Genomic DNA, 27,616 nt, shown 5'->3' on the forward strand with positions numbered 1-27,616 from the left:
CTGAAGCCACTTAGACCGAATGGAGAGATACCTTAATGTGATCAGATGATGGAGGACACATACATGTAGAATCGACGGATTGTTTTATCATATCATAGGCCAAACGTCCCTATAGTTAACATACCGTTCAGTCTGCATAACTTGTACATGAACAATATTTAAAGAAACTTTTTGATTTCTTTTTTAATTAAAACTTGACGAATCTTACAAATGTACATGTGGGTTAGTGTCAAACCAAAGCCTGCCCATGACTGATGTAAGCTCGGATACTGGCACAGATAAAGCAACATCCTACCGTATACTCTATTATCATACCTCATTAGTATGTGAGCCAATCACGTCGCGTCATTTGCGTCACTTGGCCGTTGAATATAATCCCATATTCCACGGCCAATGTTCAATATTCAACGCTCCCGCGCGATGACGTCACCGTCCACCACCGCTCAAAACAACATGGCGGAGACTTGCGGCGCGGTGGTGAGGATTGAAGCATCAAAATCACCATTTTATGCGGAATTTTGGAGACGACAACCATTAAGAATGCGTTGCTTTGGAAGATACACGAACAAAGATAAGGTAATTAATCTGTTACGTTGTAACGGAGGGACATTCTGGCATTTTATCGGTCGTTTTTTAGCGCTGGGTCACAGGGTGAGGTAGGCATACTGACGTAATGTTGACGTGGTTTGTTTTGGTTTGAGCAAAGCACGTGCAGCAAAAGTGTGACTGAAATTTTGGCGCCTTGTCAAGGATGCAACAATGATAGCAGGGCCTAATAATGGTTGAGGTATGATAAAGTGAATATTGGATTCCTGGCCGTTGAATATGGAAAAACATTCAACGGTTAAAACCATTATTTCACCAGGCGCTAGCTGACGGTAAGCTGACAATAACGAAATGTCTGGGGACATTGTGCTCACCTAGGAATCATTTAGTTGCTGATCAAATGATATATGGAGGTTAAATTGACTTTTAGATGACAAAATGTGGCACTGTGAATGACACTTTTAGAGTTTGATCTCTGTGAATTTGATAAACTAGGTCACAATAGACCTAAATTGGGTCAACTTGTACATATGCCCAATATGTGTCTCCATATAAAATTTGAAAAATCTCAGACAAATAGTAGTAAAACGTATTAACTTCAGTGGAATTTTAGAGTTTGACCGTTCTGACCTTGGAAACTAGGTCAAGGTCAAAATGTTTTACGCTCTTTGTGAAACTTGATCATATTGATCAATGGTGTACCTTTGAGGATCACACAGTGAAGGTTTCTTGATATAACTGAATTTTTTTGAACTGACCTACTTACACCTGAAAAGTAGGTCACATTAACCTGAATTTCTGTTGAGATGTACAGATGCCCAATAGTTGTCTACATATCAAATTTGAAGAGACTAGGAAAATCAATGACGAAACATGCTACCTTCGCTGAAATTTTAGAGTTTGACCTCTGTGACCTTCAAAAGTAGGTTAAATCAAAACCCGTATATTATGTCATGTATTCCTATCAGAAGTATTGACAGTAAAAATTTCATTATTCTAGCTATCAGCGTTCATGAAATATTGACAAAATAAGGTTTTTAAAGATGGCCGGCTGGATTCCAGAAAGTAGGTCAAATGGCGATGATTTTTTGTCAAGTCATGTTGTCATAAGAGATCCTCACACCAAGTTTCAACTTTTTAGACTCAATAGTGAGGAAACGTGCCCCTATTGTTGACGGACGATGGACAGACGGACCCACAGACCCTGGATGACGGACAAGACGTGATGAGATAAGCTCATCCATGTGAGCTAAACACGCAAATTGAAGAGCTGAAGAGAAGTTAAATCGGTGATTTCCAATAAGATACGCGGCTACACCACGCATTGAACATCAAACGCCAAAATTAGCAATCAGCAATCTTCCGCGGACACCTGCGCCTCGGATGAAGACGATGTTTTCCTTCCCCTTCAGGCTGATCCTCTCTGCAGCTGTCGCGGCACAGCTAAGTCACAGATCTGCACCGGCTTACATGCACGTCATGTCAAGACTTATAATTCAGTTATAGTCTTGACATGCATATGTGACCCGTCACAGCAAAACCAGGCGCATGTCGCACAGAAGATGAGCCTAAATGACACCAGGAGATAACAGAAGAAATTGATGTGCTCATATTTCACAAAAGGCAGACAATAGAGAAATGAATGAGCAGTCCGTCTCAACCTGCCAAGCTCAGAGCGACATGCGCCTGGTTTTGCTGTGACGGGTCACATATACATTGTACAAGCATATCGTTTCGTATACGGTCGGTACAGTTATTTTCGTCATGTTAACAGTCATATTCTTCAAATGTCACAGTTTTGCGCTGGCTTAAGTCATCAAGCTTTATATTATTCCGGTTACGTGTACATGATAGGTTTTTGGTAAGTTATGGTTGGTTTGGAGAATTGATACCGAACTCGAGGTGTTGGCTGTCTCACCAAAACAGAGACGTAGCTGAGGTTTTGGCCGAAATTTTTGCTCCACCCTGGCGGTTTTGGTGAGACAATCAATACCGACAGTGAGGTATCAATTTCTATTCTAAAACATTTCGAATTGAATACCGAATAAACTGGTGTTAATGCTTTCGACTGCTTCCATATTTTGCACCAACCCAAGTTGTTGTGGTTGCCTAACCATTACCGCTGAATTAAAAACGAGGCTTCGTTGGCATATAGTGCATTTACACTGTAAACTGCGGTTCATTATAAATCTAGACGTGTTAGAATAATGCACCTTGGCCAGTATACCACCTGACTTTAGCTGTGATCTGGCAAAGTCACAGGTCTGCCGAGGCAGGTCCGATCATGCTATCACCGACATTTGGTAAACGATGTAATTCTTCCCACATGCAACACCAATGAGTATCGATCACTGGCCGTATTCTTCGAACTTAGTTTGCTAAGGTAGGAAGTGGATGCAACTATAGAATTGCAGTCTTTTATAAGTGTTTTTTTATGGTATGGCTGTTCTCATTCATCGTTAAAAACTTATATAACTTTCAACTTCGAAGGCTTTCACACTTATAAATAGAACAACATCAACATCTATTGTACTTTAAGCCCTATTGGAATAGTATTGACCTCCCATTCATCAACCGGAGTGTTCGACAATGGAAATAAAGCAATTATACGCCTGCCTTATGGGGCAATTAGCTCAGGGATGTCAGCACTTAAGTGAAGTGCATGGGTTCATTTGAACATTGCGAGCGGCAGTGGAAGAAAAAGTAAAGTGGAATGCATTCTTATTGAAGGTTTGCGGTTTTGCGAAGCATTATGGCCAGGCTGCTTTTAGAGAATGGTTTGCCCACCAGACCAGAATAGCTCGAGGATATGGCTCATCCAGGGTAATATACATGTACATGACATATACTCTAGTTTCTCACTCCTAACGTCCAGCCTGATCTTTACATAGTGCACATTTCTAGGCCCGTAATGGGGTAATTTTTAGGCCTTCTATATTGCCATTGACGCTGCTGGTCAATCAAGTATAGGCCTGAAGAAACCCACTCCCGTCGTGGGCCGACCAAAATGTAAACATACACTGGCTTACTACAGTGGACGTTAGGCGTGCGAAACTAGAGTATATTGCTCATCCAGTAGCCAAGTATGCAAAATACCATATTGCATAATGCTGAAACACTTTTTAAGCCTCCGTACGTGTTTAGCAACCATTCATATGCGACTTGATCAGCCCTTCGAACCAACACACGCATACCTGCGTATTATGTTTTGGGAAATACAGTCACCTGGGGCTATAACTCTCCAACGACAGCGTTACAACGACGTCGTGATATCGGCAACCCTAAAAAATACTGCAATATTGAAGAATCGAGACCTTACCGAGTAACGTTGAGCAAATGACTTAGGGAAAGTCGGTTTCAATATAATTTTCCACAAGTTATTACAGTCGATCATTGATAAACGTTGATGACCTGGTGCATTCTATCCGTTAAACATCTTAAATGCCACAAACAGACTGCTTCGAACCAAACAAAGCCAGACAACGGACACTCCCCTATTTCAAATAAAACCACTTTATTGGGAACGGATAGTGGTGTTTCATGGTTGTACCTAATGTAGAAAATGGGCCATTATCGGTGACACAGTGGCAATGCATTACCATGTGCGACATTTGAAAACTCAACACGATGTACATATTGGGTTTTCGTGAAATTCTTGAACATAACGCTGTTATTCGGGTCTGTTTTGGAATAGCATTCCGCGAAGATGACGTCACTGCAGCTGCTGCCCTCTATTTACCCATCGCTGAATTACAGGCAATGTCGGACAAACATGCGGTTTCGTAATGGATTCAGGCTTTCTAACTAGGGCAGTTAGATTCAATCTGGCACATGTCTGAGTGTCGGAAATACTACATAATTGTTATGAATATTTCTCTCTCTGACTCTATGGTATCATTCATGCTAAAAACAATGCAGGGTCAAAGATAATTGACTTTGAAATAAGCTCAAATGCGTAGAAATAAGTGTCGATGTCCGACTGTCACGTGACTAAAACGTCATCAATATCTTATGCAAATGACCTTGTGAGCTATAAATAGTAACTTCGCGGAATGCTATTGCAATTTTGAAGAACACCGTTTAGCCGGAACAGTAAATCAAAGTTATCGGTGTTCCATTTTTGCTGCACTTCGCCATATTCCCAAATGCGATGGAACATTGGTGTCTAAGCTGAAAATCATAGCCTTGGCCATCATATAGTATAAATCCGTCTATTAAGTTTGCCTGTTCCATTTCGACACTTGCCATATAACGCCGTGGGATCATGTGTTCAGATAATGCCTTTATTCATTATTACTACATGTAGATGAAACTATGTCATTCTGATACTGCATTAAAAAGATTAATTTTCTGCATTACGTGCCAAGCGAAAACCTGTGACGCGGCAAATGGACAAGTCGTCTAGTGTGCAAGGTGTTTTGACGCGGTATGTGGGGATACTGATGATTAGTCGTCAGAGTGGAGGTGCGATGATTACTAGTTCGGGTAAACCAGACTATGCCCCCCCCCCCCCCAGCACCCCACCAACAAACGCAAATCCCCCGAGAACCCAACATATGCCAGGGGCTTACGCTAATAGACATACCGGAAAAACCCGAACAAAGTGTAAGTCTTTCCCAATAGTCAATTATGGGATCATATAGTGTTTCATAATCGTATCCGATTGTTTACTTTTTTGGCGAAGTTATCGTATTGCAATGGATGTCTAAAGCTGTTTCATCTTTAGTTTATAGAATATATTGCCAATGATAATCTCGTGTTTAAAGTATCTAATAAAAGAACATATTTGCTAAGGTTGCTTTCACATACTTTCAGAGTTGCAGCGGGTTCGAGTGTAACCGACAGGAAAACAATAGAGGTAAGCTTACATAATAATAATAATAATAATAACTAAACGTATTTATAGTGCCAAAATCCACCCGAAGTGATCAATGACAGTTTACAATTACTTACTAACTAACTTACTAACTTTTTTGTACAATAAGTCTAATGCATGTAGCGACGAACGCGGGTGGTTTTAAGGTGTTTCTGAAGACCGGGATGCTGCCACTTTCTCGTATAGAACGCGAGACGCGATTCCAAAGTTTTGGAGCAGTGCATGATTAAAAGCCCGGTCTCCATGTATTCTTGATGACTTGCTATAATAAAGGCCACAATTATCGCAATGAGAGATTCTCGCTTGGATTTTAGGGGTCCTTTGACACACTAACCCTGGACCCGGTTGTTAGAAAGCATGTTAGCTCATAAGATGTTGACATGTTGTTACACATGCATAACATTTATAGACACAGCTGAAACTACATGTCAGCATGATGTTCTTAGCTACATTGCAACTTGGTTTCTAACTACTATGCCCTGGATGTAGGCAACAACTTCCAGCAAAAAACAACAATTAGTTAAATTGTTTATGTATTATTTTCAGAGATAGACTAGACTTAAGCAACAAAAATCATCCAAAGCCGATGTATTTGGGGTTGAAAATTTCAATGGAATTGATATGGAGAACAAGAAACCATGAGGCCTGGCGTTGCCGAATTCGAAGCACGTCGCGCTACAGTCATCTCCCATTGCATCGCTTGACCCACCTGCAAAAAAATCTCCCACTTCACGCCAGTTATCAGTAATGCTATATAAAATCGATACAGGTACGCTGCCTAGAGATATGCATCAACTTCAAAAGGTTGGTCTCTTTTGTGAGAATCGTCTGACATTGCCCTGAGGTCAAACGGCGATGCGGTAATTTTCATCGCGATCGACGATTTTAGTCTGTCTGGTGGAGGACCTAACTGCCACATACAGAAGGTTAGTGACAAATAGTGCCTAATCGTGACCTGGAAACGGGATGAATTCCATCGTAATGCATTAGGACTGCAGTATTTTCCAAAGCACTCCTGATCACCAGTTCGTGTTGTTTTGCCCTGATCACAATAGCATTGCAATTCATCAAAAAATACCCTTTAAAGGGGCACTAAAGGCAGCAGCTAGGTAAGCAAGATAAAGTTACACAATGTCGCCAATAGGGGTCTCTCCCATTTTATAATACGTCAAAAATATTCAGGCTGTCGAGACAAAGAGCCTCCAAAGCATCACGTCTTTTGATTGTTGCAATTCGTGAACTTTTCTATTTTCTAAATTTGCGACTTTTAGTATCGCGAAATATGAAAACTGTTCATATCAAAAAAATCTCAATTTTTTTTTCGCGAATTGAGGTTGTTCGCGAAATCTAAAGGCCACGAAATATAGCGGTTTACAGTTCCCCGGGTTAACTTGTAAGTCTCATTGACATGTACATTGACCCAAGATGCTAGTCTCAGTGACATATGAGAGACGAGATCCAAATACGTATCGCTATTGACCCATTGGCTATAAAGATGACAGCCATGACAAAAATGTTCGTATTTTGTACATTTATTTTGTATCCTGGGGCTATCGTACATGGTAAATATATGTTATCGTAAGTCTTTTGTACCAGGCTGGCGATGAGACTGATGGCATTACTTGTTTTTTTTCCTACATTTCTGATCGCTTCCACAAAACACACATAGACTAGAACCAGATAGTTAGTGTTATTCTGTCAATATCTTTCCCTGTGTTCCACTGTATTTTTATTTACATCATCTTGTCAGCTGTAGGCAAGTTATTTTCCTTATTTCCCATGATCCTTTCCCCACACCACGACTTCCTCGAATCCACAGAGGCTCGACGCTTAAGAGCAGATTACACAGAGAAAAGTGTCAAGGTAAACACGTCGCGAAGTCTTTAAGATCAGTCATTAGCAAAAATCAAAAGGTCTGTTTTATTTGTACAGCACAACTGATGCTGACAAAAAAAGCGTCGGTTTTTCTTCATACAAAGGATGCAAAACACGTCTGCGACGCGAATCCGCAGAATTTTAGCCCTGGGCGCTACCAGCATTCGAAGTATTTTATGGCGTTCATCCAGAGCTACATTGCTTGTTCGGTTTACTTCCTGTTACATTCCAGGTCAACCGTAGTGGTGATCATGATAACCCAAATGCCGACCAATCTTCCCTTGTTCTTGTTGATCCTCTCCAAACTTCGCGGGCGCTTTCCGCGAAATCAATAAGGACTAGAAGCTTAGAGGTATTCGATAACATTCGCCAATTGCGGTAATTACTAATGATAGTAATCTTATACCGGTAAAACACTGATTACAGATCTCAGATGAAGAACACATCATCACGTATCAACCTGGCGTGGAAAATTACACGCTGTGGTTGTTATGTGTCGGGGACCTGTGGTGCTGCACAAACGGCGTTTTGGTCGTTGTTTGATGTTGACTAAGTTTATGTGGACCTAAGACCACTTTAGAAAGAAGATGTAAAATGTGCATAATCATATAATATTAAAGAGATAAAAGTTTAATTTGGCATTGACCTCTAGAATTTGACCTTGACCTTGACATTGGATCAGTCGAGAAGTCTAACCATATTGAGTCAAATAACGGACAACAGATAAGGAAGTATTGGGCAAGTCCATACCTCTTCCGAATGGCTACTGAAAACATTAGCAAAAAATAACGTTGCGGTACGTTACCGGGAAAACACTATCGGTTCTCCAGACATTTTAAAATGCAATGTCTTTGAAAAAACTTTAACATAAGCTTAACCGAAAACGCCATGAGACTACGGACCAAAAAAGGACTGTACACCGCAACATGTTCGTCGTGTATCTCATTCTTAAATCACCTTTGCTTTTTCTCTTAAAACACCGACCTGTCAGCGTTATAGGCACGACGTCTTATCACAAAAATCCATCTGGAGTCTAATTGAAAATATTCTTCAGGTAGCCTAATTGATTGACAGCTTGTCAATTATAACAACAGAAAACACTTTGATTCAAAATGTGGATTTTTAAGTGATACTCCGTGAGGCATGTAAGGAGACTTGACGTGTTTTTAAATCTCAGCCGAGGTGCCTTGATGGAATTAATAATAGAATTAGAGGCTAATAACTCTAATAGCTCTAGTGCACGTGCGATATCGATATTGCAAGCATAATCCTTATGATGTCATATTCAATTTTTGTTATAATCCTATTTGACTTCTATTCATTTGAATCAAACCATTTTTACATAAGGCTTCTGATCATTTAATAAAGTTGACATTGTCTAAAAGACGTCTAATAAAATTTGTCTAGTACTAGAGGCATTCACTTGTATTAGGCGTGACCCGTTTTATTTTTGCGCCGCACGACCAACTAAAAATTGCCCTGTGAGTGTCCGCTGCGTAAAACTAGGATGTGCATACAACCCTCTAAAAAGAACGAGGTGGGAAGCCGACAGCTGGGTATTGATATTGGCCCTAATACTACAAATTGTCCTTTAATGTTGGTTTCTTATTTTTACCATAGAAAATACTGCAGTCAAGTACGGTACGGCATAACGTTGCTGGCCCACGCAATACTTGACATGCCTGGCATAAAGAAAGTAATGAGCTGATTGAAAACTCTGCAGCATCATGTCACTGAGAAGAGAAGCTGCCAAGACTGACGGAAATTGTATCCTTGCTACAATTAAAATATAAAAGCAAAGGTCAAATGTTGGTGATATCATTTCTGTTTTCTATAATAGTTGCAACAATGGCTTACGTGCAGGTTAAAGCTGTATTGAGCCATCTATTTGAGGAAACCGTAGATTAAAGATTGTGTATATCAGGTGTACCGTCGGACAAAAAGGTACCGTATATCCATTCGCCTTAAACCGTCTGCGAGATTAAAAGCAAAAGAGCGCCATTTAATGAATATGATTCCTTGTTTGTAAAGTTGTAAAGTGTGTAATACACATAAATGCATGGTACGACAACAAAGCCGCAAGCTGATCTGTCGAAGCTTCAGTCGTTTTGCCTTTTTGCCTTCTCTATTATCATCAAGCACGAACAAGATTAAATGTCAAAGCTTATGTACTAACCACTGGAGAATAAACCAGTTGGAATCTGAAGCGGCATTCCCAGAGACATACAAATCTGTGCGAGTAATACTCGCATCAGTGCATTCGATCATCATCATAAACTCGTAGTTTTGAAGAAACATATAAGACAAACGCGAGTGTGCGCCAGCCAGCAATGTCTACTACCAGACCGCGTCTTCTTCGATCAGTGCCTGCCTGTCCGGATCCGCATAACAGTCCGTCTCCCAGTTCCCTTTGTCACCATTGGTACGTTTTTCACATTCCCAACACATTTTAGAGCTGCGTGTCCAAAGGCTGTCCCCTTCTGAATTTGTCCCAATCTAAGGATGTTCGTTCGTGCATATAAGATGAATGTCCAAGAAGGCAGACGAAGGTACATGTTGTGTGTGGCGCGTCACACCACAAGGCCACGAGCAAACACGGCACTGGGAAGAACTGCAAACACGAACAGCTTGGATACGCAGCCTAAAGCATTGCATTTACTGCTACTAAACGCGATTAATTTCAAAGCGAAATAATATGTAACAACTTATTTTGTAGTCATCCATGCGATTACAATTTCAATGTCAGTTGTAATTCCAGTTCCATTTCATTCTTTGTCAAGTTTGACGTCAGTGTGTCAAGAAAAACTAGATCTCCCTTTGATTATCAATAACCTTATTGGCATTGAATGAAGTTTTGCTGAGGACACAATTCTGCTCAAAATTGTATGGCAACCACCAAGACAACGCCTGTTTCGAAGTAAATTGCAATTTTATTTCCATTTCATTCTTTGGCAAATACACCGTGTCAAGAAGAAGAGAAACTCAGCTCTTGATCATCAACAACATTTTTTGGTCTTGAATGCAATGTTGCCAATGACACTATTTGTTAAGTAGCATGCTTCTCAAAATTGTACGGCGGCCACCAATACAACGCCTTTTTATCGTAACGGCAAATTACCAAATGAGTTGAACTTCAAGGCGATATCGCATGTAGCTGGTTCTTTTATTGAATGTTAGCTCCTTTCAGACGGTTGGGATTACAATTGTGGCTGGTAATTCTATTTCCCATAAATTCTTTGACAAGTAGAACCACGTTATGCAAAGGAGAGTATCGATGCTCGCGGGGTTAAGGTTGCGGAAAATGCGATTTGATTTCACTTGATGACATTGAGAACTGAATATTGTTGAAGTTATAAGATGTGTATCCATCTTTACATGTACTGCCGGGGAACATTAAAATATTCAAGTCCCACGACACAAATTTACACCAAGACGAAGCAGGCATACCAATGGATAACTTAATGTCACCAATTCATTGTCTTATCCAAACAGTTCGAATGGCATCAAACGACCCGGCCGCTCCATAATAATTTTCGTTTCTCATAATAATTATGCGGAAACTTTTTTTGATCGGTGAAACTGGAGTGTGCAGTGATAAAGCATGAGCAAGAAATTAAATATTTATGTACTTTTTTCACTGAATGTCGAATAATTCTCGAATTCTGAGCGGGAAAGAAAAGTCGAATACCTGTCGTATAATTATAGTGAACAAATTGATGAATGGATATTAAAAAAATTATGAACAATTTTAGAAAAATTATGAATAATTTTAGCAAAATTTTAGAAGTGAAACCCTGGCGGACCTGACTAGCTAGCGGGGGTACATGGCGCGTATTGACCGTGGCATAAAAAGTGGTTGTTATTGTTAGTGTATAAATGGCAGAATGAAATATAAAACATAAGAGGGCAATAAATCAAGTAACAGGAGTTACTGTTTCTATTCACAAACACTCCAGCCACTCTCTATAATTCATGGTGATCAGGAAAGGCAAGCAAGAGAGGAATCGTCGAAACCCTGGCGGACCTGACTAGCGGGGGTACATGGTGCGTATTGACCGTGGCATAAAAAGTGGTTGTTATTGTTAGTGTATAAATGGCAGAATGAAATATAAAACATAAGAGGGCAATAAATCAACTAACAGGAGTTACTGTTTCTATTCACAAACACTCCAGCCACTCTCTATAATTCATGGTGATCAGGAAAGGCAAGCAAGAGACGAATCGTTCTTTTCTGCGACTACACGCTCATTCGTATTAATGACAACTAAAAGGCCCCTTGAATTCATTACTTAATGTTACATTTACAAATCAACGCAAATGCCTCATGAATTTAGAGAGAACCATACGATTTGTCCCAACATACTAGTAAAGTATATTCGTAGAATAGCATGCGCATCGAACTATACACCCTCAGAAAACACTACATTCTGCGATAGCTATCAATATTTCCTTACATTTAAAAACGATACAACGCTCTCGTGTCATTGAGGTTTGAAAAAGAAGTAGTTTTCCCTCATTTGCCTCATATTTCAGAGCTTGAATTGGTTTCGCGCCGTCTGTCGAACTGTCGGCCTGTCAGTATGTCGGTCGGTCCGTGCACACTTTAATGGCTCTGTCCTTCCGAGCAATGCTGGGATGATTGGTTCCGTTCAAAAGTAGTTTTCCCGCATTTCCGGTATGGCTGCTAAAGTGGCCATCTTGGACTTTGCCTGCGTGAACAATATTATTTTATTCGACAAACAGGCCATAACACATAAGAAACTTGAATTTCTGGCAATTCGACGCTAAAGCCAATTGCTGTTGATGTTGTTTTACGCTGAAGTTACAAAAACTACCGGAGGTGAAGCTATCAACAGAGCGGCTATGCACTCCTACAACATTTTTCATAAACAAACCGTGGATAGCCCAAACAAATCTGTGAAATGTCATAAACTAATCATAAGCTTGAAATATGCATCCACCAGCTGTGGCCATATATTTTCGATTCAGGTGAAAAGTAATGGTTGTCTGTCAGCGAGCACATGCACTCAAATATTTCGTTTGCAGGCATTCAGGATGTAGGTATGTAACATTGCAACCTCTGAGCTAAATGTTGCGATCATTGTTCCCCTCAGCACCCCCCCCCCCCCCGCCGCGCACACTGACACGTGCAGACCCTAAGCAGTCGACACTAAGTGCGCGCTGCGGGGTGGGTACATATTCACCGCCGCCACGACTTGAAATGAAGGCCCATGGCCCAATGTGGAGAAGTCAACTATCAAAGAATTGCTCGAATGCAAGAACTGATTCGGATGAAAAAAAAACCCGATCTGAAGAAAACTGTTTCAACGCTACGCATTCTATTCATATAACAACTTCATCCATATTTTAAGGAATGGTTTCGTGTTATATGATCTTTGCTTACTACTAAGCGATCGGAATCACACATAAAGCACAAGCTCACTAGTATTTGCGGCACTATTTGTCTGCAGGTAAAACAATAGACAGCTCTACACGACTGGACATGTGGAGCAATTTCTTCAATTCACTCTGCGTATTTTCTTCACATATTGTAATACAGTATTATTCTTTCAGTTGTAATGGAGAACCTCATTTTTACCTGAGACGTTGAGTATGACAAACGGCGTCAGGTGGCACCAGCTTTTCAAAATAGACAGCCAACAATGGAAACTATTGGTTTCAAATATGCGTTTGAGGTATTTCAGAATCTAACGAATCATTGCAATTCCATTTTCTTTCAGACTGCCTCAATACTGTGAATTTCGTCTGGCCATATACATGTATATGTTAAGGAAGAAGAAAAACAAGGAATCCGAATGAATGCAAGGTTTTGGCATGCGCTGCCTTTTTGTTTCTAAGCCATGGCCATTATTAAATAACCATCGTTTACATAAAGTGGCCGTGGTCTTACTGACTTGACAGAACACTTGAGTTTGGACTTCTGACTTCGAATATAATATCGAGACTTACTTCAAACATTATTTGAAAAGATGACGAATCGTTTGACAACGCGTAGTCAAATGGAACTGAGTGAGTGTGAACAATTGAGGCTGGCAGGACCGACTGGGAAATATCACACTGTTTTGTTTCTCGTATTTCGGAGTCAACTCATTGGGGTTCCTGATCAGGATTTTTTTATTCCCAGATTCCTTAAAATCTATATGCTAAGTTAGTTAGTCTGAGCAATGTGTTACCAACAACGTTTTCATGAATGCCAACGAGTAAAAATGGGAATACTGGAGCATGGTGTGGAAAAAGATGTGTGTTTGCGATTCTAGATTCCGTCGGAAATTATTCATTGGTATATTCTCCAGACTCTAAATGAAGGCCATAACGGATATATTTGTGGGTATATTTGTCCCTCGCTCGGTTGTCAAGGTTTTCCTTATCATATATTTAGTATATCAATGTGTCTGTATATACTACTAGTCTAGACAAAAACCAAAAACACCAAATTGCAATAAAAGCAGTTTGTACTGCTATCTTAATTTTAGATTTTCTAGCCATTTACCCGTTGGTTCTAACGTTGAATTGCATGGGCCAATTGAATTAAATTCCTATAAAATGTGAATGCAGTATCGAAGACAAAGAAAACTATATTTGCATGATGAAATATAATTATACCATAATTCACCAAGATCCATCAGCATAAGTATATAACTTCATTCCATACGATTATAATCCCCTTTGAGTAAATAATAATGGGTATGATCAATCCAGAAATGTAGTCCCTGTATCATTTCTACATATTAGTCTCCATTATGGAATTTAATGGTAGATTACCGGTGGATGTCTCATGACATTTTATTAATGGCCATCATGATAAGACCAGAAAATGATCAATTTCAATGGCATTCAAGACTTCCAACATGGAAGAAACGTACTCTTTTACAGTGATATCATAGTGAGTACTAAGTGACCAAATGAATGTCATGGCTTGAATAACATGTGTTGGCCTAGAGTAACAGCTACATTGAACTGATTGTTTGATGAAATGTTGATGCACATTAAGCGAGATACTAAAGTTTTCTGATGTGATTCAAAACAATCTGTAGAGGTGTTCACATGCATGTTTATCCATTTTACTGTATAGTGACGTCATCACATGATAATAATGACAAATCAAATGTGAGCCAATCAAACTATATAGAGCGAGCATTTCCTTTTGATAATTTCTAGTAGTTATTTGTAGTGGAAGTCCGCTTCGCGTTTACCGCATGAATTATTTTTAACTGTAGTTTATAAATCATTAAAATGGTGTGCTCAATGTCTTTATTGCCTTCGACAATGCGAGCAAAAAGGCACCGAATGATATAGAATTTGGCAGAATTTCAGTGGAACATTCTGAAAAAATACCATAACTTTTCACCCAGTTGGATTTTTTGACGAAAAAAAGGTGCTCACGCATAAAATACGCTGCAAGAAATTCGATTTCACTGGTACATCACAAAGAACTATATGACAGCTTTCTCCGAGACCTTTCGCCGGCGGACCTGATCATAAGGACATGTTATCAGGTGATCACCGTACACGAGACGACTACATCTCTCTGTCTTGTCACATGTGTGATTCTAGTTTCTATTGAGCATGTTGAGGTTGACTAAGTAGATCTAAAATACATACAGTGGGTACTCGATTCACTGATCTTTCCTAGAATTTACTAAGTCAAGATTAGTGGGGCCCAGAAGGGGACAAGGCCGAGGAAAGGACCCCAGTTGGCGATCACGCCCACGAAATCAGGGATGCCTGTTTCAACTTTTTCTTGGTGCCAACAAGGACATCAACACTTTCCTGTAGGCCTAGATCAGGGCATTACTTCATTAAGAAACCCCGTTCTGGTCCTAAAATGCATATCATAATGAGGAAAACCTGGTGTCAGTCAATCATGCCACAAAACCAGTTCAACGAGTACCCACTGTAATTTCTTATACAATCCTGTAGTGTACATAATAATACATGTACGTATAGTGTAGGACGATGGCATCAACGATTTCGAATCATCGAGGCTTTTTACCAGGAAGCCGTGTGTCTGAATAAATTTTACGATAAGAAACAGTTTGAATGCATACGTTCGATCAAAACGTAAATGACATAGGTCGAAAGTTCGGGTTCAGCAAAGGATCTCCGCTGACCAGAGATCCTGCTCAGTTCTTATACAGGATGGATAACGTTAAAGTTGGTATATCATAATATACTTTTGGCACGATTTAACTTTTTTTTGTCCAAAATGTATACGTCCGGGAGCATTGCCATGCCTTGGAAGACAACACTGTACGATATTCGGCAAGGGGGCCTACTTGGCGGGCAATGCTTGTTGATACATGGTTCTACGAGTAAGACACGATGTAGTAGCAGAGTATTATATAGCATCCATATAAATCCTTCCTTCCTTGAGACGGACAATATCATTTTTTTCTGAAGAACAATAGTATCCAAGCAATACTCATGTCATCAAAACTAGTTGTAGTGCATGCAATGGCAATTTAATTAGCTAATATGATGAACAACTCAGTAATCAATTTAATGGTATATTTCGTCAATATCGCAAGCACTATGCTATGTGCACAAACAATAAATTAGTCGGTATCAATTAGGTATTTATCGAGTTCTAATGAATGCATTAATCAGCAGCACTATCCAGTGAATGGCGCAAGAGAAAGATTGCTCGTTATAGCGACGTGTTAGCTTCTATGTATATTCGCCAATTGTTTCCGTAAGGAAAATCCAGAATGATCTACACTTCTTTTTTTCATGCCATGTACATAAGTTGTAATTAGCTATGTGAGACCCGTTCTGGTAAAAAGGAAGTAATGGTCGCATACAGAGAAAAGGGAGACAAATTGGAGCATGGTGGAAGCACTTGTATGTAGTAAATCATCAAATAAGCTGACGTCACTTCTGGTTTTCTCAATCTTATATCATAATTTGAAAATACGAACTAAAGTTGAAGAAGAATGGCGAAATTCTTAATCAGAGCTCAATAAGAGAACACAACCTCCTTTAATCTCATAATCTATCGCAGCTGGGTCGTTTTGGACCCTGGCCTCGTTCTACACACATAATCTGAAATCGCAAAAGGCATTTCTAAACGGAAGTCAGGAATCACTAACGATTGCTCCTGGAAAAGGTACATTATTTATGAAACTTTTGCAGTCAATGTCTAATCCGCGCTGTGTCATTCAAATAATGCAGTCATTTATTCGAAATTCTGGATCCGCTCGCAAGCAATACGCACCGCGCCACTGATGCATCCGGAACCGGAAACTAAATCTTCAATTTTGTATATCTTTTTTTTAATAATCGAGGCCATGCTGTTGATATCAACAAGTTTTCTAAAAGGCATTTCAATTGCTATACTGTCAACTCGATGCAAATGACTGCCGGCGATCTCGGTGTATGTCGTTCGTGCGCGGATCCACTACTACAAAATAAAGAATAAAACTTACCGTAACTGTTTTGCTGACTCTTTCTTGATACTCTTTGCCGGCTAGAGGTTTTTAAGATAAATTGACTTACCAACTTGAGAAAATATCCATCCAAAATATAAGATTCAGGTAATCCAAATAGATCAAGTATCCAGAAGTCAAATGTACCACGTAACTAAATTATCGTAATCCAAAAGTTTGTAGTTTCTTTCGTCAACAACGTATATCCAAATTTCGAATCCTTGTATTTTCACTTACTACTTGATATGTTAAGTGAACGCAGATCGGCTTGACTGAAGGGCAAATAATTCGTTACTGCGACGACACCATAATTGTTTGGCGAAGCCTAGTGAGTCTACTATCTAGAGCAATGGTACCGTCCTGCAACTTATAGGTCTTAGCCTATAATTTCCATCAGATTCATATAGTATCCAACTTCGTTCAGCTGCCTACAGTATGATATAGGCGTTAATCAGTGTTTAAGCTGATCGACGTTTCCTTTATACTTCCTGGTGATACACTTTTACAAAGTATTTTACATGCGTTCAAGTGACACAGTAAATCATAAAACACTTATCCATAAAAAAGATATTCAGTCCACCTCTTTTCATTCTTGAGTCAATTATATCACAAGAAAATGGCTCATTCGTCCCAACACTCTTTTCGCAGTCGGTTCAACGAAGACATAAACCTGTGCTTTTTCTGCTCGCTTCGCTTTATGAGGATTTCGACATTTATATTGTAGAAATAAGACTTTTTCACTCAGCGTTCTATTGGCTTTTCTGCGCTGGAAAATGTAAACAAAATTTTGACGAGTTTGTAAGGTGATGTAAACGTAGGCCTATGTAGGATGTCCAGGAAATAGAACATCTCGTATGTACTAGTATTTTGCAACGGGCAAATAAAGACTAATTCTTGAATTTTGTTAGTTGAGAGAATAGGGAATTCAGATTTTGATTCGACAGCAAGAACAAGGTGGCATGCTCGTTTTTATGATGGGAATTGTATTGGCCGATGTCTGCAACGAATTGAAACAGTTTGCGTTGTATGTAATGTATGTTATGCCTAGAAGCAATCGAAGAATCCAAAATTGACTTGATGATGCCAGCCAGAAAAAAATAATCCTCTCGTTTTCGTTCTATGATCATAATCTGAACATCACTGATATTTTCCCCGCATAAAGCAGGACGAAAACTGATCGCGGTTGCCGAGAAATGGATCGATTTACATTGCATGCAGCTGCTGGACTTTGACACAAAAAGCAACATTGCTGCCTTTCATACCAAAATGAAATATGGACCAATCCAACATTTTGGAGGTACTACACCACCACACCGTTCCCGATTACCAACCATAACCATTAAGACCCACTAGATCTTCGAATGTCAGAGCATTCGGAGCAGTAGAAATTGTTATGATCGGAAATGTTCAAGTAATTCATCATTGAGACACCACTTTCAATTTGGGTGGGCTGGACAGTTTTTTTAATTTTCTGATGGATATTTTTTTCATTAAATGTGGAACCTACATGATGCTAGATTTACCGAGCGGATGATGTTAAATTCAACGCACGACGTCAATTAACACGAACAAAATGTACATGTATTTCGTTAGCATGATCACTACATGTACAACGCAACTTGGGTTCCCAAAAAAATTATGTCTTAGAAATAAAATGTTTGCAAAAATCAGTCCAGTAGTCATACAGATTATGCAGTGGCCCGAAACGACGTGGAAATTTACTTCCGAAGGCGACTGCATACAGTATGTAGAGAGAACGGAGACGCCTCCCGAACAGGTACCTTCACAAGAAATTCGCTGTAATGAACCTAATTCGAGAGCCATCAATGCACCCTGATCAACAGATGAGATCTTATCCTTGTGCAAAGCCATGGTGCATCATTTATCATGTTTATCCTAGAGGAATAGGAATAAAATAGCGCTATGCGGTCGGCTAAGATACGGGCTCAAGTCCTCATGAGCCTTGGTGTCCATGTTTATTTAATTTTTGAAGAGGTATAGTAGCGTATTAGGAAGTAATTTTGTGTATAACTCGATGTTTAAGATGGATATGATGTATTTTGAGGTATGGTGTGTCCCACACATACAGTAAAAAGAATTAAAAAATGCCGGACTGCTGAATCTTAAGGGCTGATCATAGGTATCGCCATTTTAGCTAGAAGTTGATATCCATAAACGATAAGAACTAATCTTGAAAATAAAATTAATGCCATTTAGAACTAGGAGATATAATCGTTGGAAAACAAAGAACTGACTCCCACCCTCGAAATTGGAATTGACTTCGTTTAAAAGAATTCAAGTCAAATGGTGGTGCCTGTACACCTTTCAAGAAATGGGGCGCTGAGTGTCCGAAATAGTGATGTCATAAGGGGAAACATGGCCTTATGGTGGAGGGACAAAGAAGATAGTCATGGTCGACCAACACTCTTGAATGCCTTTAATGACGGACAAGGGGTAAAAAGTTAGTTTTCAATGCAAGCCACCAATTTCAGGAAGCATGTATAATGGTAAACCTTGAATCAAGCTTGACGAATGTCACAAATTATTATTTTTTAAATTTTTAAATTCGCAGTATAAAGATATCATTTCACGATTTTGGAATTGAATCTTACCCTGCCTGATGAAACAGCACATACATCAGCAAACATTATCTAGGATATCGTCAACATTGTAGAAAATGCACGAAATCATGGATTGATCATGTCAGGTAGAATCGAAATCAAAACCAGGGGCGGGCCATTTTGAAACAGAATTACAGGAATCACAAAACAATACAACTGCCTGGATGCAATACATATATTATCAATTACACTTGTGTCATCAGGTCCAACGGCCTCAAAATGCCTCCATAAGAGCAAACCACGGATCTAGATATAAAATGAAAAGAAGACTCAAATCCATGATATAATCCAATGAAACCCAAGTAGGCCTATATATCACGACACAGAATAAACAAAAGGACTTCAGAGAAAGCCTTGTCCTTAAACCCATCGCTCGATAACAGCAAAGCAAATGTTGCTAATTTTCCAAAGGGACACAGACACTGTATAATCCGAGGTTTGTGATCAAAGGAATGTGTTCCGAGGTATGTGATTAGAACACATTGATGCCGATTTGAGAAAAGAAGCCATGGCAAGATTACCTCCTTCATTTGTTTAACTTTTTATATCCCTCGCAAGTTAAAATTTTACTTCCTCGTTTAACCTTGCCTTCTTGCCCGTTTGACCTTTACCACAACACATAACTATCCGATACCTCCTCACAAGTTTAAATTTTGGCTCCTACTTTTAAGGTTTACCTCTTGAATTATAAAGTAAACAGCAAAGAACCAAATCCAACTCGTAGCTAATAAACTTTCAGACACTGGATAACTAAGTAGCAATTCCAGACAACTCGAAGAGTGTCCGAATACCTGCTTATCGAATAGTCCACGCAAGTCGTCGTGAGCTGCCGAGCTCCGTGCAGAATGAGATATAGCGAGAGACTGAGAGCTGCTCGCCGTGCACGGCTGAGACCAGCACAGGAGGTGCTGTCGTGTCTGGAGCAAGCACGCTTCAGGAGAAGTGGTTCATTTGGTTGATGTTCTTGTTAATTTAAATTGCCTTGGGCATGTTGGGAGTAAAATATAACTGTTGTTTTTAATACGACAATCGTACGAAAAACATAAAATGAAACGAAATCCATAAGACTAAGTTTGAACTGATCAATCAGAATATGGCATTAAAAAAGAAGAAGAAACTAAAAACTTCTCAGTTCTAACAGCATGAGTGACACACCAGAAAGTTCTCGAGTGGTCCTCGATCGTAATCGTCGCGAGCTTTCACGAGGGACTGAGAGGACATTGCTGGGCTATGCACGGCTGTAAGACCCGCCCCGGAGGTGATGTCGCGTCTGACTGAAATGAGCACGCGAATGATGAGGCGATGTGTTCCATTGCTTTGGGATAAATCATAAAATACATGTAGGTACTTTCGTTTTACGAAAGTCATACGAATGTCTTGAAATGAATATGATTGTAGCTGAGCAATGTGTGGATCGGTAACTAAATTTTTTCTCGAGTAATCTCTCGAGTATTTTTGGGGGGCATCGGAGATCCATACACTGTAAGATGAAGAGTGATTGAGTACTCACCGTACACAGGAGGTAGAGTCGAGACTGGAGCCAACGCGCAGAAGTAATAAGACTTATGTCAATGTGCTACGATTATTGTTTTTGTTATAATTTCGTGGTAGTGAAAAACTTGATCTTATGCCTGTATTCAGGTTGAGAATTCGGCTTCGAAATTCCATTCGTTTTCCACGAGGGCTTTGATTCTTGGTGCTTCTATGAAAACCTCTTATTAACGAGTGTCTGTGAAGGTATGGTCTTCATGGCATTTTTCACTTGTTGTTATCACGGTGGGTAAATGTATTGGTTTACCATTCAACACAACAGAAAAAAGGGCCTTCCTTGTTGGAGGTGTACACTGGTATAGAAAAAAGTTAAATTCGGGCCTTACGCCCACCCGTCAAAATGAATATTTTGTATGTTTCTTTTGTGTCGTCATTTCCTCTCTAGGTTAGCAGGTATTTTTCTTATGCAAACTGATGCCTCACCCTTGTTAATATCGTCATCCCTTACTACTATAGGCCAATATGCTGAAGAAGTACTACTGTAGGCCTATGTAATCTATTTCAGGATCTTCAAGTTCTTTTTGCTCTTTATAGTATTCCTAGCTTAGGCCTTAAGCCTTTGTATAGTGTACATAATGCCATTTTATTGGACTTTACTTATGAGAGAAGTTGTATAACATAAACTGTTGACTGCTTTGGGAGGTGTGGCAGTTCATGGCTTGGCTCATAGGAACAAGCAGACACGTATGTCTGGTGTGTTGTGCAATGGGTAACGAGGATATGATTCCTTAAAGGACTGCTATCTAAGAGCTGCAACAAAATTGGAAGAGCATCAAACACGTTCAGATAGTTTACTGATGAACCAACAAACATACTGCAATAATGGTCCTTTAACTCAAAACCCGTTTGGCCAAAGTGGTCACTGTTCAACTATGAGTGGCTATGTTGGAACTGACAGTGTGAGGGCCCCTTTCCAACTGCGTGTTGGTGATATTCTTGGTATTGTTACCAATCGTCCTTGAAGGAGAGAGGAGCGTTACTGGAGTAAATGTGATTGTGTCGAAAAGTTGCTTTGTTCGTTGTAACGTTGGGAATCCGAGAGTTCGAGGAGTGTGTAGTATGAGTTGTGTTCCACCTGCACTGTGAGCTGTGCGGCCTATGTGGCACCCGGAGGATCGTGGGGAGTTTGAAGGACTATGACGTTAGGAGGTATGCAGTGTCATCACAACCGTAACGGTAGGACGGGAATAGTCACTTGCACACAAGGCGGAGGATGTCACAGCTAGCCAAAACAAACCTAAATATAGGCACAACGGACAAAATAACATGTGGTCTGCGACCATGGGTTTTTTTGTTTGCTGCTTGTTTTTTGTGGCCAGCAGTGGCTTCCTCCGCCTGGTATGAGAGTATCTGTCAGTTTGCGAAAATAAATTTCGGCCATTTTAAAAGCCCTTTTCACAGGCAGCGTAATTTTACCATGACAAAAAAGTCATGTTTTAAGTCAAAATCATCACAAAAAGCATTTAAAATATCATGAACATTGGAAGACATGGACAACTTCAAGTAAATTGCTTGAAAAAGCTTGTCTATTGTTACTTTTATGCCATGATTAACATACGTTTCCTGTGAAAAGGGCTTTTAAAGATTGCTGGAGTTTATTTTCCATCTATTAAATTTTCAGCTTTGTTTTTGCTTTGTTTTGGTGGCCAGACCCATGTATCTTTATAGCCCAAACCCCGCTCCATCACGCTGTCGCGGAAGAGAATTTGCAGATGACTTGATTACACCACAGACCGGCGTTGTTCGTACTGCGTCATTCGATCATAGCTTAAATTACTCCAGTCCGTAGGCGCCAGCGCTAGCCCGAACCAACGCGGTTGGAAGTTGACACTACATGTATTTAGAATTTAAAATACAGCCATGAATTGATTGACAGTTGTTAGAGACGCAAAGGAAATATGCAGACTAAAATGGGCATTTTTGCATTAATCTAGTATTGAATTCCAAGAGTTTGAAATATACGACATCGTTCCTGCAAAACAATGGCGGTCTCCAATTAGTGCAGTGGCCATGTTAAAAATGCGGACGACGCTAGCTGTCCCTAACAAGGCATATCAATTTGCATATCTACGTCGTGCGCCCGAAGGTAGTCCTCAAAAGCAAATTGATTACATCTTATTAACCTATTAATTAAGATTGATTACGAGAAAATACAACATTGATCATATCATGTGGTCAAAAGCCAGAACAAACCCATTGGCTCTCCCTTTAACCGAAATATGACAATAATGGGACCAACAGTCTAACGTAATCCAACCCAAGCACCTGGCTGTGTATTCCAAAACATTAAGCTGGAATGCCCGCGGCCAGTTGTGGCATGTTAAACTATCAATTACAGACGTTTAAGGACGTACAAAGTGTATGGCCAACTGCAATCGTTTCGGCGTTTTTTAAATTCTAATACTTTCCTTTGACTTCAACTAAAATGCCAGTAGACAATATTATTCACTTCTGTCCGACATCGTTGTCTTCCAGTCCCAAGGGTACCAGATCTATATATATTGATGGTGAATTACCCAACTGGGCTTAATTATAGAGACGGTGATCAATGTAAAGTTCATGTAGAGGTCAACCATGACCTTATAGAAGTGAGCAGTGAGTAACTTAAACGACTTCTGACTTCCAGAATAAACGAATTTGAAAGTGCTCACGAGGTGACAATAATGAAAATGTGGTTCGATTACGCACCAAGCAGTGCCAAGTGTGCTGCGGGCAAGCGATCATATACCATTGATTCGTTCATCGTCAGGCGATCGTTGACATATTGTGCATAAAATGTCCCCCCCCCCCCCCCATCCAATAAAGTAATCCACAATTAAAAAGTGCAATTTCATATGCTGTGCAAATTGCCTAAATACAAAGAGGTTCAGCTAACACAATGACCACTGTTGTATCTAATGGAAGGAATCATCCTTGATACTAATAACACGGGATTCCGTGGTGCTAAATTATCAATTCTATTTTGCTGGGAAACTTTCATTTTAAAAGGTAAAATTGCTCTTCTTTAATCGTTATTTCAAGTGTATAAGACTATAAAGTCAATGAACCTTAATTGAAAATAAACAATTGACATCGCTCGCCCACTCCAGCACGGGCCGATCAACATTATCTTTTTTTCATATGGCCTCAGGTATTAATAACCCCCAGTGCATTTCAATTGATTATGTCCTGTCACCTGCAAAGGCTGGCTTATGATCGATGGCTGTTTGTTGGTTAACCTGTTAACCGCAGTCTCTGGGGCCGATGCTGGCGCGACTAAACGGAACTTTCTCATTAAGACTAACGTGATTAGTCCATCAAACGTTAAGGGTACATTTGCTTGTGATAACTTTCAAGAAGTGTGAAAATGACCAAATTTAGCTGCCTGGTTTTTGAGTCACTAAAATGCGGGTTCGTTTATCAGGTAACCCCCCCCCCCCCCCCCCCCCCAAGGTGTTCGAGCCTATTGTAAAACGTTTGGGGATATTTAGATGTTATCATATGAGCAGAGCCGAATTCCCGGTATAATTGCCAGAGAATTATTATCTTTTTATCACTTTTGATACAGCGCTTTAGAATGTACAATGTTCTCAAAGCTCTTTACATTTGTCCCCCTGGAATATAAGCTGAACCTTTCAGATCAGATGAGTTGCTAAAGCCCAATGAGCGCTACAACCTGAGCCATGCAGACTGTTACCCACTGAAAGACCAGGGTGGAGTTACGCATGTAAAACAAAGACACCTGCCAAAAGTCTCATGCCGACAGTGGGAATCGAACCAGGGACCTTTTGGCCGCTAGTCAGGGACAGAACCAATACACTACAGCCCGTCTGTTACCTCTGTACGCACCATTAATACATGTTGTGGGGTAGAAGGAAAAGGTTGAATGTTACACCATTGCATGGTTAGCCATTCCAAACGCTGGCAGCCATTATGGATTTGAGGCAAAATCCAAGTGATGCCCCGAGGCGTTTTGACTTAGTGTCAGGATTATAAAGCTAGGAGGAAACATCAACTGAAAAAATGACAATTTGTCCTGGCTTAACCCAGTCGATATTGCTCTCTGTGTTCAGTGTGCGTTTGAAAAAAATCTCCTACTGTCATGATTGTCATTGGTCAAGATAGCATGGCATGCTGTGGCGTTGTCATGGCGGCATTGTAAAATGACCCATATAGCAATTAAAATTCGATTACCAAGTAGCGGATCAGTTGTGAATCGAACTGGTAGATTTCTCTCATTTCTGGTCAATTTGCCTCTTTACAGTTTCGAGTAAGATGGCCAAATCTCTGATTAGAATGCCATTACCATGAGTATGAGCAGCGAAATGTGCTGATTTCGCGAAATGCCTGGTCAATCATATTACCCAGCTACGGATTAAAGCTGATTTGGCCGTTTCCGGAAGTCTCGGAAACTGGCATTAACACAATATTGACATGTTTTTCCCGTAAAAAATTGCAAGTTGTCAAAGATCTCAGATCGTCATTTACTCGGGTGTATGATGAATGCTGGAGGTGCTTACATTCAAAGGTTGTAAGAAAACGATTGGGATAATTATTATCTTGACTCACCGACCTAAGGCCGGCTCATCAGTTTGAGGCATGACCGCCTCCAGTAAAATATGCATTGAACAGGCCAATGTCCTTCCATACTGATTGGCTCAAGCTTGTCGGTCGTGATCAGGTGGTGGTAAGTTGATTGACATTGGTTGGCATTGGGAATGAACTGATCACTTGCGACCTAACCACTTTCCTTCGGTCAATCCGAGTTGCCCTGTCTCGTAGCCTAGGTCAAAAGAGCAGTTGCACGTGACGTCATCACCGGCCGTGTCGGAGGGACAGACAAAAGTAAGCAAGCCCAAAAGACTGTGACAGCATTTGATTCAGTTAAGTCAGACATGGCAAATCATTGCTCTTCCCTCCAACATGGCCGACCGTGAAAACACTCTCTTGGCAACCAATCTTCAATGAAAGAAATCTCACTTAATGAGATCCTCATGGGCCTCCCATTCTGAACTCTTGGCATGAAATTGATGTAAAAGTGACTGGCATCAGTTCGACAAATTGGTGTCGCCCACCCACTGTCAATCCTTATTGGACAATGTTGAATGGCGTCGAACGACAATGCGCATTTCATCTACGGGGGCTTGGCTTGCCTATTCGGAAACGGTCTTAGATCGATGAGTCAGAGTCTCAGTCATGTGGATGAATTCAGAGGTTGCAAGCATGGCAGGACAGTGTCCGATATTTTTGCGTGCAGTACTATTGATTGTATGACAGGTAACATCCGACATTCACTGGCAAGGTAGACATGGTATTTGATATTAATTAAGAAGCCTTCTTGGTTGATTGGCGTCCGGCATGTCCAGGGGAACTGGGCATGGTGAAATAGAAGACATTGTCATCAGCGGTGGTTGTATATGCAGCCAATGTTCTATGTGCCCCTGGTTCTACGCAATACGGGTTCTATGTGTCTCAGTTGTGTGGGAAGATTCGGCGATTACTGACATGTTTCAAAATGTCTTCTGTTGACAGCCTTCCCTTTCCCTAACTCTATTCTAACTCCAACTTCTCGCTACAACTGGAGTCACAGAGAGAACGAGTAGGAAGATATACATGTACAATTATTTTCATTTTGTTACACATAACCCGGGACTCATAAGAATGACCCTCGTCTTCGCATGTTATAAGGTCCTTGTTGCTTACAATTACGACACTGGGTCGGATTCGAAAGAATGCAGTGTTAGATTACGAGGCAGGCTGTGCAGGAAATTTCAACAAAGTAACCAAAGGTTTCGATTCAAAACCACACCTTTCAATAATCTCTCCTACAAAACATATCCTTCATATTAAGGTAACAGCACAGACGTAAGGGCAGTATTATTCAAATATAACTGCTCTGAGAAGGAGGTTGCTTGTTCGGGGATTTCTTATATTCATTATGATGTCAAAGATGTCGGCTGCAGACCGAGCCCCTTGCAGTCCTCTCTTTCTTCTGTTTCCTCTGTTTTGACATGGCCTGTAGCTAGGCGTGTGGTGCAATTGGTTAGATAAAACTAACGGTTTATTGGTTGATATGTCTCGCGCGTGTGTAGAGTATATACACATAACTCCGAAAGGGCTCGCGTGGCAAGACAGAGAATGTATGTCGGATATCGTTGCGTACCGGAGTATTGATTAGATAACAAGTTACATCCGACTGAGCTGACAAGGTGGAAACGATTTTTGACATTAGGAAGCCATGTTGGCTGATTGTCGTCTAGGGGATCGACAACCTGCGGGATTCCATGAATGCTACTGGGCTGTTGCTGACCAAGTCAAGGCAACGGCCTTCGTATATTGTAAACTGCTTATAATTAAACAATGGGATCTAGCAGGTCTTTTGACATAAAACATGCTGCTAATAGATGCATTGAAGGCAAATTTCCCAACCTGGTGAGCGCTGCGGGAAATGCTGCAAAAATTAGTGAAAACATGCCAAGAGATACAAAACCGTTCCGCATTTCAGTGATCATCTAAGACAATGAACGTGCTAAACAACAATTTATATTTTCAAAATAATGTGATTAAAGGTTGACGTGAAAGAAATGGTGCCTTAGATGGCTACTAATATCAAACTATTTATATGTGAATATATCCAACCACGACAGAGAAAGTGAGTTGCCTGTTGTTTGCTACACGCAGCAAGAGATTGTGACCATACATCGATGCGACCTCTGACTGTT

The 27,616-nt window shown here is 40.3% G+C and overlaps 1 protein-coding gene across 1 annotated transcript in view; it reads right to left on the reverse strand.

Annotated features, from left to right (window-relative positions):
- Positions 1-27,616, reverse strand: part of LOC135498977 (atrial natriuretic peptide receptor 1-like) — an 813,512-nt gene that overhangs the window by 769,177 nt on the left and 16,719 nt on the right. The window contains exon 2 of the mRNA XM_064789559.1: positions 16,814-17,509. The gene's annotated coding sequence lies outside the window, so the exon portion shown is untranslated. The remainder of the gene's footprint in view (positions 1-16,813; positions 17,510-27,616) is intronic.

This window comes from Lineus longissimus, chromosome 14 (assembly GCF_910592395.1).
Source record: "Lineus longissimus chromosome 14, tnLinLong1.2, whole genome shotgun sequence".
NCBI lineage: Eukaryota > Metazoa > Nemertea > Pilidiophora > Heteronemertea > Lineidae > Lineus > Lineus longissimus.